Here is a 13720-nt window from a genome sequence, read left to right as displayed (position 1 = left end):
CAGAAAAAAGTGTATTGGGTAGAATTATTCCAGTTATGAATATGATATGCATAGAATTATTGAAACATTTATAAAAAGGTAGCATTTTAGTTGGGATTAAAGATACATGTGAGTAAATACTTCATTGGCAAAAAGAAATAATTATAAATTACTACATCATTCTAATTGCTTGCTTCATTTTATATATATGTCACTGCTATCTGCCCATTTTTCCATACGTTTTCTTACATCAGCTACTGTATTACTTGATGTATTTTGATAACTATTGTATTAGTTTTTGCTTTGGACACACAAAAAGTTCCCATATCTTAGTAGCTTACAACAATAAACATTTATTCTTTGTTTATGTTATGCACTTCTGTGGATGGGCCGTAGCTCTTAGTGGCTCGACTAGACTCGGTTTAGCTCCACATGTCTTCTCATTTGGGAACCCAGACTAAAGGGCAGCCCTACCTGGGTCTTGATGTTGTGATAGCTGACGGCAGGAACGTAGTGAGAAGCGTGCAATCTCATTTAAAGCCGCTTCATGAAGGTGGCAAGTATGCTGTCTGCTCACATCTCATTGGCCAAAGTGCATCACCTGGCCAAGCCAGAAATCACTGAGTCCGGGACCTACACTGACCCCATAGGATTCCCAGGCCAGTCACAGGGACATGGATGGGATATATGACAGGAAGGGTTGGGATAACTCCATCTTTTATGCCATCATTGACTTAACTCTTCCCTTCTGGTTTGGTATTTGGATTGCTTCTAATTTTAACATGTATAAGTAGCATTGCTCTAAACGTTGAACAAATTACATGTATTTACTTGGAGAGTATTTCTGAGGATACGGTTTCCAAAGTTGGCTTTCTGGGTCAAAGGGCATGAATTGTTTGTGGATCTCATTACACATGGCCAGATTGCTCTCTCCAAAGACTATCGGTTTATAGCACCATCATTAATATTTAAGTACACAGCCTTCCGCATATCCTCCTGGTACTGGGTTTTGCCACTTTCATTTTTTGTTAGTTTCATCGTTGTTTACAGCTTAATTTCTGTCATTAGTAATGATGGTATTTTAAAATGAAAAGTATCAGAACAAATTATATTGTTATTCGTCTATTAGTGAATAAAACAAGGGCCACCTATAATTTTCTTCTGTTGTTTCTGAAAGTCCTTATAAAATGATTCATTTCTACCCTTTCTTTGTTCCCTTGGCCCCATATTTTTCTCAGTATGCGGTTTCCTAAGTAGATCTTTAATCCCGACTTTAAAACAAAACAGTGAAAAAAGTAAAAACAAAGCTTGATGTGAGGTTTAATAACTTTTATCTGAATCAAATCATAGTAATTATTACTATGGACCTGGATCAGGGACTGAACCCATTCAGATTGCTGGATTTTGTTGCCTATTTTCAAGTCTTAGGAAAGGGGATTTATTTATTGTCCTCTTGCCTAACATTTAATGGCTTTAATTTCATGGTTTTCAGGTTCACCTATGGCCATGTGGTTTATATAGCAGAAAAGATCAACTGAAACTTAAGAACCAGTCTTTCCTCCAGTTTTCCCCCTCCGACTGTAAACTAAAACTTTTTATTACCAACTGTATCCTCTCGTGGGTTTACTTTACAAACCGTAGCCTGCTGCTGCGGTTGTCTTTGGCCTCTGCTTAGGAAGAGTAGTATCTGACGTTCCTATAAGGATCCTTGGTTCTGTTTGCTCATGTGAGGCTTTGAGACTTCACAGCGAAGGCAGAAAGACTTGCAAGGGAGAGAAGAGAAATCTTCAGGCCTATAGGCAGAATGGCGTGGAGTGGCGCGCATGTGTGTGTGTGTGTGTGTGTGTGTGTGTGTGTGTGTTCGGAGGGGAAGTGGTGTTGGCCTTTGGAAATGACAGTTGGATTTTGCAAGTACCATTGGAGTGCAAATGCCTCCCACCTCACTTAGCGGAGGAATGTCAGAAATCCTCGGAACTGAGAAATCCACTCTGTGTTTTGTGAAACAGACTGGTAAAGCTTGTAAGAAATATTACAGCTCAGTGGGAAGCAGGTCCAAGTGTGTGAGAAGCAAGTCGATGCATGAACCAGACATCAGTGTGTGAACCAGAGTTTATCTGAACAGTAGTTGCCGATGGCAGAATGTTAAGAGGTGTGTTTAGAATATTCACGGTATGACTATTAAGACTCCTATTAGTGTTGAGGAATTATGAGTTTGGATTGATTTGCCATGGAAGTCTTTAGATTTTTGTTCCTGAAGTGGTATCTTATTTCACTTTAAACATCATTTTGTGTAAGTCTTCTTAGAATTTGTTGCAGAATTTTTTATTTTTTTTTTGGACCATGAAGACCCATTGTTTATGAAGTTGGGGAAAACTGGATTCTGAGGCTCAAAGTGAGAATGAGGATGCTTTATGTGAATATGGAAGAAACCAAGTAAGTTCGGAACAGGAGCTTTTAGAATGTAGTGCATTAAAGACGATGCTTGTTCACATTCAGTTGTTACCTATCTAGGATGAATGTATAAAAAGAAGGTTACTACTGAACTCTCTCAAAGGTTGTTATGTGCATTGTAAATGTTTCTTGAACTGCTAATAGTTTAAAGACAAAAGAAGTGCTTATCCCTGTGGAGTGTTTCACTTCACTGATTTCTGTATGTTGGGGGAGTTGAGGCAAGGGTGTAAAATGTGTGTGTGTGTGTGTGGCTTTTAGGTCTGGGTGGATGGTCCCAAATGTGGGACCTTGTCCAGTGTTGTCCCAAATCATAGTGTTACCTGGTTTACTACCCCAGACTTTCTCATTTCTTTTCCGGTTTTTTCTTCCTGAACTGTAAGTTGGCCTACCTGTGAAATCACTTTCGTGGTGCTGTGGTCTGAATGTGCCCCACCCCAAATTCAAATGTCGAGATCCTAATCCCTAAAGGTGAGGGTATTAGGAGGATGTGTGTGTGAGATTTGGGAGGTGATTAGGTCATGAGGGTGGAGCCCTTGGGAATGGGATTAGTGCTCTTATAAAAGAGACCCTAGCCCCACAGAACTCCCTAGCCCTGTCTTCTATGCGAGGGCATAACTAGAAGTCTGCGACCCAGAAAAGGGTCCTCACTCGTGTTGGAACCCTGCTCTTGGACTTCCAGCCACCAGAACTGTAAGCAATACATTTACGCTGTTCATAAACTATCCAGTCTGTGGTATTTTGTTACAGCACTTATTCCAAGTACCATATGGAATAAGACACAGAGCTTAACCTGCTGGGTCATTGTCTGGCAGAACGTTATCGTTGTTGACCTAAGAAGGTCTAGGGCAGTGGTCGGCAAACTCATTCGTCAACAGAGCCAAATATCAACAGTACAATGATTGAAATTTCTTTTGAGAGCCAAATTTTTTAAACTTAAACTATATAGGTAGGTACATTGTTATTAACTTAATTAGGGTACTCCTAAGGCTTAGGAAGAGCCACACTCGAGGGGCCAAAGAGCCGCATGTGGCTCGCGAGCCGCAGTTTGCTGACCACGGGTCTAGGACTACTAGACTGTTGTAGCCTGTGCCCATCTGACTCTTTCACGAACATCGACTCTTTTTTTTTTTCTTCAAATATATTTTATTGATTTTTTACAGAGAGGAAGGGAGAGAGATAGAGAGTTAGAAACATCGATAAGAGAGAAACATCGATCAGCTGCCTCCTGCACATCTCCTACTGGGGATGTTCCTGCAACCCAGGTACATGCCCTTGACCGGAATGGAACCTGGGACCCTTGAGTCCGCAGGCCGACGCTCTATCCACTGAGCCAAACCGGTTTCGGCCTAACATCGACTCTTAAATGCAACCAGCAGCTTTTTGGATCTAGGACAGGTTTGTGGTTCTTATAACCCATTGTTTGTGATACTGTAATTAGTATGTGTTTGTTGACATCCATGAGTTGTTCGAGGCTGTTTATAGGAGGGCAGTGGTAAAGCTGTTCACTCCCCTCATGCTTCTTGCTGCAGGTCTGCAGGCCCCCCAGGGACGCATCTGTTTGGCTGGTGTGCTCAGCTGTCAGACACAAGTGCCTTTGGGGGTAGCCATCTTGTAAGTGGCCCATCATTTTCTCTCCTTTGCTTCTTTCATGACCTTGGTCTCGCCAACACATACTTTGCCTGTGATCAGGTATCCATAATGTAGAGATTAGGACCCCTCATTCTTGGGGGAGGGGGGTCGGGGGCGGGCAGGGAGCTATGAAGAGAACAAGTTTTAAAAACCACCAGACTGCATTTGGCTGACAAACTGTAAACTTGGCTTAACTACTTTCCCCAACTGCTTTTTAGATTCTTTTACCTGGTTGGTTGTGTTTGGCGAGGTGTTCCTCAGCATGCGTTTCTGTGCTCCTATGAAATCCAGTCTTTTTTTTTTAACTGTGTGACTATTTGGAATCCTGGATGCACCTGCTGGAAGGAAATATTGTTATACTGATAGGATTTTTTTGGCATGTAAGGTACCCCCCCCCCCCGCCTTCGCCACCCTATTGTCTGTATCCATAGGGAATGCATATATGCATATAAGATCTTTGGTTAATCTCTTCCTGCCCCCGCCCCACTCCTTAGTCTGTTCCATGTTTCCATGCCTCTGGTTCTATTTTGTTCATTAGATTCCTTGTTCATTTATTTTGATTTTTAGATTCAATTGTTCATAGATATGTATTTATTGCCATTTTATTGTTCATATTTTTTATCTTTTCTTCTTTTTCTTCAACACCCTTCAACAGTTTAAAAGATATTTAATTGATTTTTACTTTATTTTTTTTTTAAGAGAGAGAGAGGAAGAGAAAGCCAGTAAGAGAGAGAAGCATTGATGTGAGAGATCAAGCCCACAACCCAGGCATGTGCTGTGACCAGGAATCTTACCGGATTCCCGCAAGCTTTTGGTGGGTAAGGTACCCAACCCACTGAGAAACACTGGCCAGGGTGCTTTCTTTTCTTATTTCCTACTTTTTCTCCCTTTTCTATCACCTATCATTTTTCCCCCCACCCATCTCAGGCTTAAAGGGAAAAAACCACACCTCAAAAATCCCTGGATTTTCAAATGTTTTGCCAGTAATAATGGCCCTTCTTCTCTGCTGTGTCTGGGCCAGTCAATACTGGACTATAATCTTGGTTTCCTTTCATTGCTATATTTTGTTTCTGGGAGTGGTGTTCAAAGAACTTTTCTACTAAAGCGCGCGCGCTCTCTCTCTCTCTATGTATATATATGTGTGTATATATATGTGTATATATATATATAGTGTCTTATAGTCTGGGGATCTGGAGTCCTTACTAAGCAGATTCTAAAGGTAATCTCCTATACTGCATATTTTACTGGTGATTTAAGTACATTAAAAGGATATTTTCCCATGTAGTCTTACTCTTTGACCTAGAAAACCAAATAGTGACTTCTTCGAATGGCATTTGGTATGTGTACACTTTAACTCTAGCTTGATTTTAATCTCTTTGATCACACCTACGTCTAAAAAAGCAACTCCCCATTAAAAAGGCAGCCCCATAATGAAGTGACTCCAGCCTGTTACAGGAGAGTCCCTCAGGCCATGTAAGATGAAACCACGCTGGGCAGATGTGTAATGGGCCAAGTCCATGTTGAATTTTTGCAAACTCTCCAACCATCCCCCATCGTCACCCATGTGGCCTGGTGGAAAGTGCACTCCTGTGGAATTTCAGAAACTTGAGTCCGACTTCTGGCACTAATTAGCTATTTTGGGTTTTGGCAAGGTCCTCAGTCACTCATGACTCAGTTTCCTTGTCTTCGCGGTGAGTCTAGTAGAATGTGATCTTTAGGATCCTCGCTCCACACTTCTCTGAAAATTCAATAGTTCTACCAAAGTTTTTTGCTCCAACTCTGTGGTTGCATCTATGGCCGGGCAAAGAAGGAAACCTCTGTGCCGCTACTCTTCTCAGAGGAAACTACTAGTTGCCTGATTTATTTTTGTCCGGGAAAAGATTCAAGTAGCACATTTAAATACTCAATTAAAGAAAAAAAATCCTTGCAGTGGTAGCTCCTATTATTTGCAGGACTCTGTGGCATGTACCCCTGGTCCGTCCTACGAAAAAAATGGGGCTGTCATGTAGGCAATATACTTGTTACAGCATTTATTTAAGTTAATTTTAATTTTGTTTTGGATACGTTTTCAGAGCTTCACCCTGGCCGTTGAGGTCATTTTCAGACAGTATTAGATGTTGGCCTGTCAAAGGCTGGAAGTCGCTGGGGTGAGAAGACGGGAGGAATTTAGCAGAAGTTTCTCCGTACTGTGGGAGAGGATATTCATATCCTGCTGTCTGTCCGTTGCCCTCTGCGAAACATTACCTTTTATGACAGTGCAGACGTAACTTCCAAGTCTCTTCGCAGAGATTTATGGTCGGCATTGCTGTGACTGTGCAGGTCTTGACAGTGTTCGGCGTTGCTGTCGGTGGCGTATGTGCCCCTTTGGCCGGCCCTGAGCTGTGATTTGTATCCTCGGGGGCATTGCAACATCACCTTGCGGGTTTTAGGTTTCCTGACACCCTCCGCGGCAGACTTCTTTCTAGCGTAGGCTTATTCCATGGGTGTTTGGGGAATTTCATAACTTATTTCAAAATAATTTGAGATGCTCAGGGGGGTTTCAAAGAAGGCAGTATGTGGTGGAGAAGAGAGGTGAGAGAAGATTGGGAGATGAGTCAGCGATACCCAACCAGAGAGCCTTAGCTGAGGTGGAGGGGTTGCCTGCCGGATGGGAGAGTTGTCAGAAAAAATAAATTTCACAGAGTCCATATTGTTTTTTGTTTTTTTTTAAATCCTATTATGTTTTGAGTCCTTTCATATTTTTAAAAGCACGCCTTATGTTACTTATATAAGTTACTGGGTTTTAATTTAACCAAAAAGCTTTTTTTTTTAATTGTACACACACACAGACACACACACACAGTTTGTTTTTATTGATACAAATCGCCATTCTTTCCCTTTTACTGCCTTGAAACATGTGTAGTGTTTTCACTTCTCGGCTGACTTTTATCGAGGGTTGGTTCCAGAAGTTTGTTTGTAAATCAATTAGCCCCAAACCAGGAATCGATTTTCCTGTGGAAAGATGTTCAAATTGGTGTCTAAGTTGTGAGCGGCGAGATTCCCAGCTGCTTGCTCAGCCGCAGGGGCCCTGAGGCTCCTGGTCAGACCCAGCAGGAGGGAAGGCTCGGGGCTTTGTGGCTGTGCCTGAGCTCCTAGGACCAGCCGCCTGGGGAATGCTGCCCGCCTGGGGAATGCTGCCGGCTCTTTCACAGAAACTGCCTGCAGGTCCCCATGGTCACATCGATGAGTCAGTTAAAGTAATTACTCTCGGTTCATTCTTGTTAGGAAAGATGACCAGTAAGGGATGTGTAAGGCAAATGGGAAGATAGGAGAGGAGGTGGGCAGTCCATGTGCTCCTCTGAGAGACTGACCTTTGAATGCAAGGTCCAAGGTCACACTGCTTCTAGAAAGATGGGTCATGCCCGGCCCTGATCCTTTACTGTAAAAATGCCAGCATCACCCGAGGATTAATAGCTCATTAGCTTCTATAAGCTGTTGGTCTCCACATAACTGTGATTAAGTCTTAAAAGTCAGAATAATTTTCAGTATTTGGTATGTAGTTTGCTCCTGATCACCATTGCAATTAAAAAAAAAAAAATCTTGCGTTGATGTTTCTCTGCTTCTGACTAGGCCTAGTGGCTGCCTCCTTTTTCCTCTGTGTAATCGGTCGAACATTTGAAATGTAACAGAACGTGCAATTTTATTACATACTAAATGTGAAGCTGTACATTAAATCATTAAAAACATGGTGGCATTTTTTTTCACAATTGGTTATCTTTGTTTACGAGTAAAGTTTTTATAGCTTTCTTGATATTTTTTTTTCTGGTTGTCTTCACTTATACTTTTCCAGTCCTTTACTTAAAATCACCTGAGTCTTGCTGCTCTGGCCAGGTGGAGCATCCTCCCGTCCTGTACACCAAAAGATGGCAGGTTTGATTCCCAGTCAGGGCACATACCTAGGTTGTGGGTTCAATCCCTGGTCGAGTGTACAGGAGGCAACCAATCGATGTTTCTCTCTCTCTCTCTCTCTCTCTCTCTCTCTCTCTCTCTCTCTCGTCAATAAACCTATCCTTGGGTGAGGATAAAAAAAAAACACAAAGAAAAATAAAATTGAATAAAATAGCCTGAGTCTGCTAACTGCTCTCTCTAGGCAACCCCCTCCATTTCCCACCATTTGTGTTTTGGACTCAAAGAATGTTAACTTTTTTCTTTTTTTTTTTTAATGCTGGTTTAAGCCCAGTGCAGTTGGGAGAGTGAGTTTGTTTCAGTACCTGATGTAAACAAACATGCATTGCATGTGTATCCTTCGGTTTCATTTTACTGGTCTGGATGTTTATATTCTGCTTGTTCCTTTTCTGAGCATAGATAATTATTTGAGTCTGTTGAATTAGCTAACTGTTGGTCAGTCACGTGCAAGTTATCTTTTTTGAAAAAGGAGATACTGGTTTAGTCAACAGCTTGCCTTAGTAGCAATTGAACCAACCCCAAAATTGGCTGTTCGATATTCTATTAAAGCTACGTATGAATCTTTAAGAGGCTATATTACTGATCTGAAATATCTCATACTTGTGGGGATCTAAGAAGCTTCTGAATTCTGTTTTCTTGCAAATTAAATAAAAACAAAACAAGAAACTCAAAGCATGGTTTTAGATGCCTCTGACAAACAGTGTGCAGAGCACGTAGTGGATCAGTATTGCCCAAACTTTCCTACTTGCTTATTTGCCTCTTTTAATAGATTTCTTATTGAACTCTTCTTGCTCTTTCTCTTGCCTTCTTATTTACTCTGTCATCAGTTTTGTATTTATGCATATTTTTCTCACAACGCAGGGATCGGCTGCTTTAATTATATTAGTTGTGTTGTTCAGAAAGTTCTTTCCTGTTCCTGGGCCAGGGTAGGGGGCTGGCTAAGAGGTCCTTTTTGTCATGACCTAAGGGATTGTCACATACATTATAAAAACGGCACACATGTGTATGCATTTCTATGAGAGGTCTTTTTATTCATGCTATTAGCATGCCATGTGTACCAATTACCTTGTATGATTCATGCCTTTTATTATTTTATTTTTTAAATATATGTTTTTATTGATTTCAGAGAGGAAGGGAGAGGGAGAAAGAGAGAAACATCAATGATGAGAGAGAATCATTGATCAGCTGCCTCCTGCACACTCCACACTGGGGATCGAGCCTGCAACCCCGGGCAGGTGCCCTGACCAGCAATCAAACTGTGACCTCCTGGTTCATAGGTCGACCCACAACCACTGAGCCACGCCTGCCAGGCTGATTCATGCCTTTTAAACAAAAGTTTTTTTAAAAAATGCATCTAGCTGCTTCATTATTTATTTTTCTTTTTTTATCTCCCCTCTTTGGCTTCATTTTTTTTTAACTGTCACTTCCAAAGATCAGTTTTGTTTTCTACTTAGGAGAACAGATTCCTCTCTCTCCCTGCAGCTCCTCCCGTGAAGTGGCATGCGGACCCTGCAGCCGCTGTTGAGTGTGTTTGATTTCCTCCTTGTGTTACCAGAAGCACTGGAAGGCATTTGGCCTCTTTAAAGAGACACTAGCCTGGGGTAAATAACCATGGAGGCCAGGTGGGCAGAAAAGAATGCTTATGACATTCTTTTCATCAGCTCCATGTGTGACCTCGCAGCAGGAGGTCAGGCAGTAAAACATTTGAGTGAACTGCTGAAATGTTTTGTATTTATTTACAAGACTCTTAATCACAAGACTGATCCCAATAAACTCAACAAGTCACAGTGATGGAGGAAAGTATATGAGGCGTGCAGAGCAGTCAACGTGGGGGCTGGGGGGGGGGTCTTTGGTTTGCATTGAGCATGCTCTTCTGTCCCCACTGTGGAGCGACCATCAGCATCTCCGGCGCAGGGTCATAGGCACTCTGGCGAGGAGTGGAGTGACACCCATTCTGTTCCCACCTGCTGCTGAACTGCTGGACACTTTGCTTTTAGGATCCTGACAGCCTCAGTGTCTGACTTCTGCTTTGCTGAAAATTCCCAGTTCTTTTTCTTTAACCATTCTCTTCCACCAGTCCCAGTGGATTGATTTAAAGCAAAAGCATTCTCATACCTTCTAAGTTTTGTCATTTTTATCGTCACTGTATTTTTGTTGTTAATCCTCATCCAAGGATATCCATTTATTTTTAGAGAGAGTGGTAGGGAGGGGGGAGAGAGAAAGGGGGGAAAGGAGGGAGGGATAGAGGGATGGAGAGAGAGATAAAGAGAGAGAGAGAGAGAGAGAGAGAGAGAGAGAGAGAGAGAAATTGATGCAGCCCAGGTATGTGCCTATGACTAGGAATCGAACCTTTGACCTTTTGGTGCTTGAGCCAACGCTCTAACCACTTAGACACACCAGCCAGAGCAGAGTCAGATCATTTAAATCAATGGTGAGGACCTTGATTTAGGAACACAGTTGGTACTGCTGTAGAAACATGCTCCCCTCTAGCTTCTTCAGGGATTTTTTTTTCTTTTAAAAGTAACGCACTGATCTAATTAGGGAAGTAGTTTAAAACCAACATTTCTGGAATATAAAAGAGTACAGAGGGCAGATATTCTTAGGACATTTTTGTCAGGTTACCATTTGTTTTATTTTGTTGTTTGAAGGTAAAGACGACACACATTTTGTAGTTCAGCTTTATAATTTTGCCTCTACTTTGTTTCTGTTTTGCTGAATTTAACGTTACTTAAAATAAAATGAATAGCTATTGTATTTAGACATAGAGGCAATAACAGACGACTCCACCCGTCCTCATTCTCTCACTTGGACCCAGCTGACCCAACCGTCCGGTGGGATTTTGGATGGTTTGGATGGTTTCTCTTGAGTCTTCAGCTCAACAGAACCCATTAGAAATTCATTTTTGGAGATTCAGCCGCTCTGTGTAGATAAATTACTTGATCATTGTCTACTGTTTTTCATTCTTTGTGAAATGCATCATCTACCACAATGGATGATGCAGAATAATAATATTCTAGTCCAGGAAAAAAAAGAAAAAGCTTATATTGGGAGCAGTTCGTGTCATACAACATTTAATCCACTTAATGCCCTGAATGAATGCAGAAGTGAAATAAAGTATTGTTGTTCTGGAAAGTAACTCAGCCCATTCTAACGAAGGTTGTCTTGAATCTACCTAGGAGGTGTCTCTTATGAGTCCTGGGGAGCAGAGATGAGTGGCTTTGATAGGCTGGAGTCACATTTTCACTGGGGAGAAGCAGCTCGAACATGGTTGCCTCATGTGGTGCCTCGTTCCCCCTATGACAGTGGTTCCATCCTTGGGAAAAGAAGTCCATCAGTGCTGGGGTTTCAATAGCCAGTTCCATCTTTTGACAAACGTTGTTAACTGTGTGCTGGATGGAGTGCAGGTGGAAGCTGAGGGGTAATGAAAAGATACCAAAGCAAGGTTCCATTTTTAGAGGATTTTATTACAAGTTCTTCTTATTTTTAAAAGAATATATTTTATTGGTTTATTACAGAGAGAAAGGGAGTGGGGTAGGGAGTTAGAAACATCGATGAGAGAGAAACATCCATCAGCTGCCTCCTGCACACCCCCTACTGGGGATCAATCCCACAACCAAGGTACATGCCCTTGACCGGAATCGAACCTGGGACCCTTCAGTCCGCAGGCTGACGTTCTATCCACTCAGGCAAACCGGGTAGGGCTAGTTCTTTGTATTTTAAGTCCCTGTTTTTTGTTTGTTTGTTTGTTTTTAAATATATTTTATTGATTTTTTACAGAGAGGAAGGGAGAGAGATAGAGAGTTAGAAACATCGATGAGAGAGAAACATCGATCAGCTGCCTCCTGCACATCTCCTACTGGGGATGTGCCCGCAACCCAGGTACATGCCCTTGACCGGAATCGAACCTGGGACCTTTCAGTCTGCAGGCTGACGCTCTATCCACTGAGCCAAACCGGTTTCAGCAGTCCCTGCTTTTTTAATGAAGGCTTTAGTATAAACTTTACATATCTTAAGTGTTTCTCTTTCCTTCCCTCCTCCCCCTGCAGTTAGTTTTTTTCCTTTCCATTTTATCTCAGAAGGAGGATGCATTTTACTTGGCTGGTGTGTTTTTGCACATTTGCACTTGTGGTTCCTGGTTACTGCTGTGATGAGATTGTTGAGTGTGGGTGGTTAACTGATATTTCTTTCTTTAGCTATTTCAGCTGTGTTATCCTCGTTAAATTTGGTGAGTTGGCTGAGCAGCAACATCTCCTGCGTCTTTCTTTCTAACTTTAAAAACTGGTCTTTCTATTACTCCTCTTGAAGTAGAGGAGTTACTGGCAGATTCCTAATTGTGGTGTGGACAGTAGAGAAAACGTTCACTTTATTTATTTTTTTATTTTTAAATTGATTCCAGAGAGGAAGGGAGAAGGAGAAAGAGAGAGATAGAAATATCCATGATAAGAGAGAATCACTGATGGGCTGCCTCCTGCCTGCCCCCTACTGGGGATTGAGCTTGCAACCTGGGCATGTGCCCTGACTGGGAATCGAACCGTGACCTCCTGGTTCATAGGTTGATGCTCAACCACGTAGCTACACTGGCCGGTCAAAAAAACCCACAACCCTCTTCTTGACTTTGTTGGGTTTTAATTGTTTTCATTTGGAAATAATCTGCATGCCAGGTGGCCCATTCTGCGGGCACTCGCTCCCAGAACCCTTCGTGATGAAGGAATGTGTGTGGGTTTTCTCTTTGGAAAGATTAGAGTTTACCTAGATGGGACATTTAGTAACTGCCTGTCTCACTGTGTCTCTTTCTTGGATCAAAGTGAGTCCAGTGTTTTCAAAGATAGATTGCCTTTCTGTTTGAACCCGGGACCCTTGAGTCCACAGGCCAACGCTCTATACACTGAGCCAAACCGGCTAGGGCTTTCTTAAGATTTTTAAATTGATTTTGAGAGAGAGAGGAAGCAAGAGGGAGAGAAAGAAAGAAACATCTATGTGAGAGCAAAACATCCACCTGCTTCTGTCCCCAAAGAAAACAAATATGTACAGTGCTGGTAGCGATGTGGATGGCCTGGGCAGGCCTTCAGTGCTGGGGAACTTCAAACACACTCAGCGAAACCACATTTTATGTTTGTTTTGCTCTGGTGCTAATCTGGCAAGAATGATGTCCCACAGGAAAGCCAACATGTCCGAAGAAATCATCAGTGTTACAGGAATGCTAGGTTTCAGCAACTGTAATATCTGCCTCGCACACATTTCTCAGTGATGACTCTTTTAAGCGTGTCCCAGGGGGCACACTGCTGTCCTGGCCAAGGATCGTCTGAAGTGCTGGGAATTGCTTTTCAGTTTGTAGACATCTCTCCGCTGCCTCCACGGTCAGCATGCAAGACAGCAACCAAGCCAGACAGAAAACAGCAGACAGAAGTTATTTCTGCCTGTTTCGTACTGCGGCTTCACCTGTTGGAGGTGGGTGGGGAAGAAAGGGTGAGGGAACTGCAGAGGCAAATCGCTTCTCAGTGACTGGGCTTGTCTGCTATGCATGTGCCAATAGAGGGAGAGTTTTCCTGTGAAGCTGGGGGTGAGGGTGGAGTGGGTGGGGTGAGTCTGCCTCCTCGGGTGAGGTGTACTTCCTGCTTTTGTGGCTTGGCAAGAGGGGTTCAGGAGAGCTCTACCCAGATACCAGGAGCTTCTTTGAAAAGTCGGATACAACCCTCTTTGTCAGATATGGGACAGA

The 13720-nt window shown here is 42.5% G+C and overlaps 1 protein-coding gene across 3 annotated transcripts in view; it reads left to right on the top strand.

Annotated features, from left to right (window-relative positions):
- Window positions 1-13720, top strand: part of PTPN14 (protein tyrosine phosphatase non-receptor type 14) — a 148976-nt gene that overhangs the window by 14748 nt on the left and 120508 nt on the right. The window lies entirely within an intron of this gene.

This window comes from Myotis daubentonii, chromosome 18 (genome assembly GCF_963259705.1).
Source record: "Myotis daubentonii chromosome 18, mMyoDau2.1, whole genome shotgun sequence".
Classification (NCBI taxonomy): domain Eukaryota; kingdom Metazoa; phylum Chordata; class Mammalia; order Chiroptera; family Vespertilionidae; genus Myotis; species Myotis daubentonii.
Note: the sequence above shows the minus strand (reverse complement) of the source record. Positions and strands in the feature narration are given on the sequence as shown.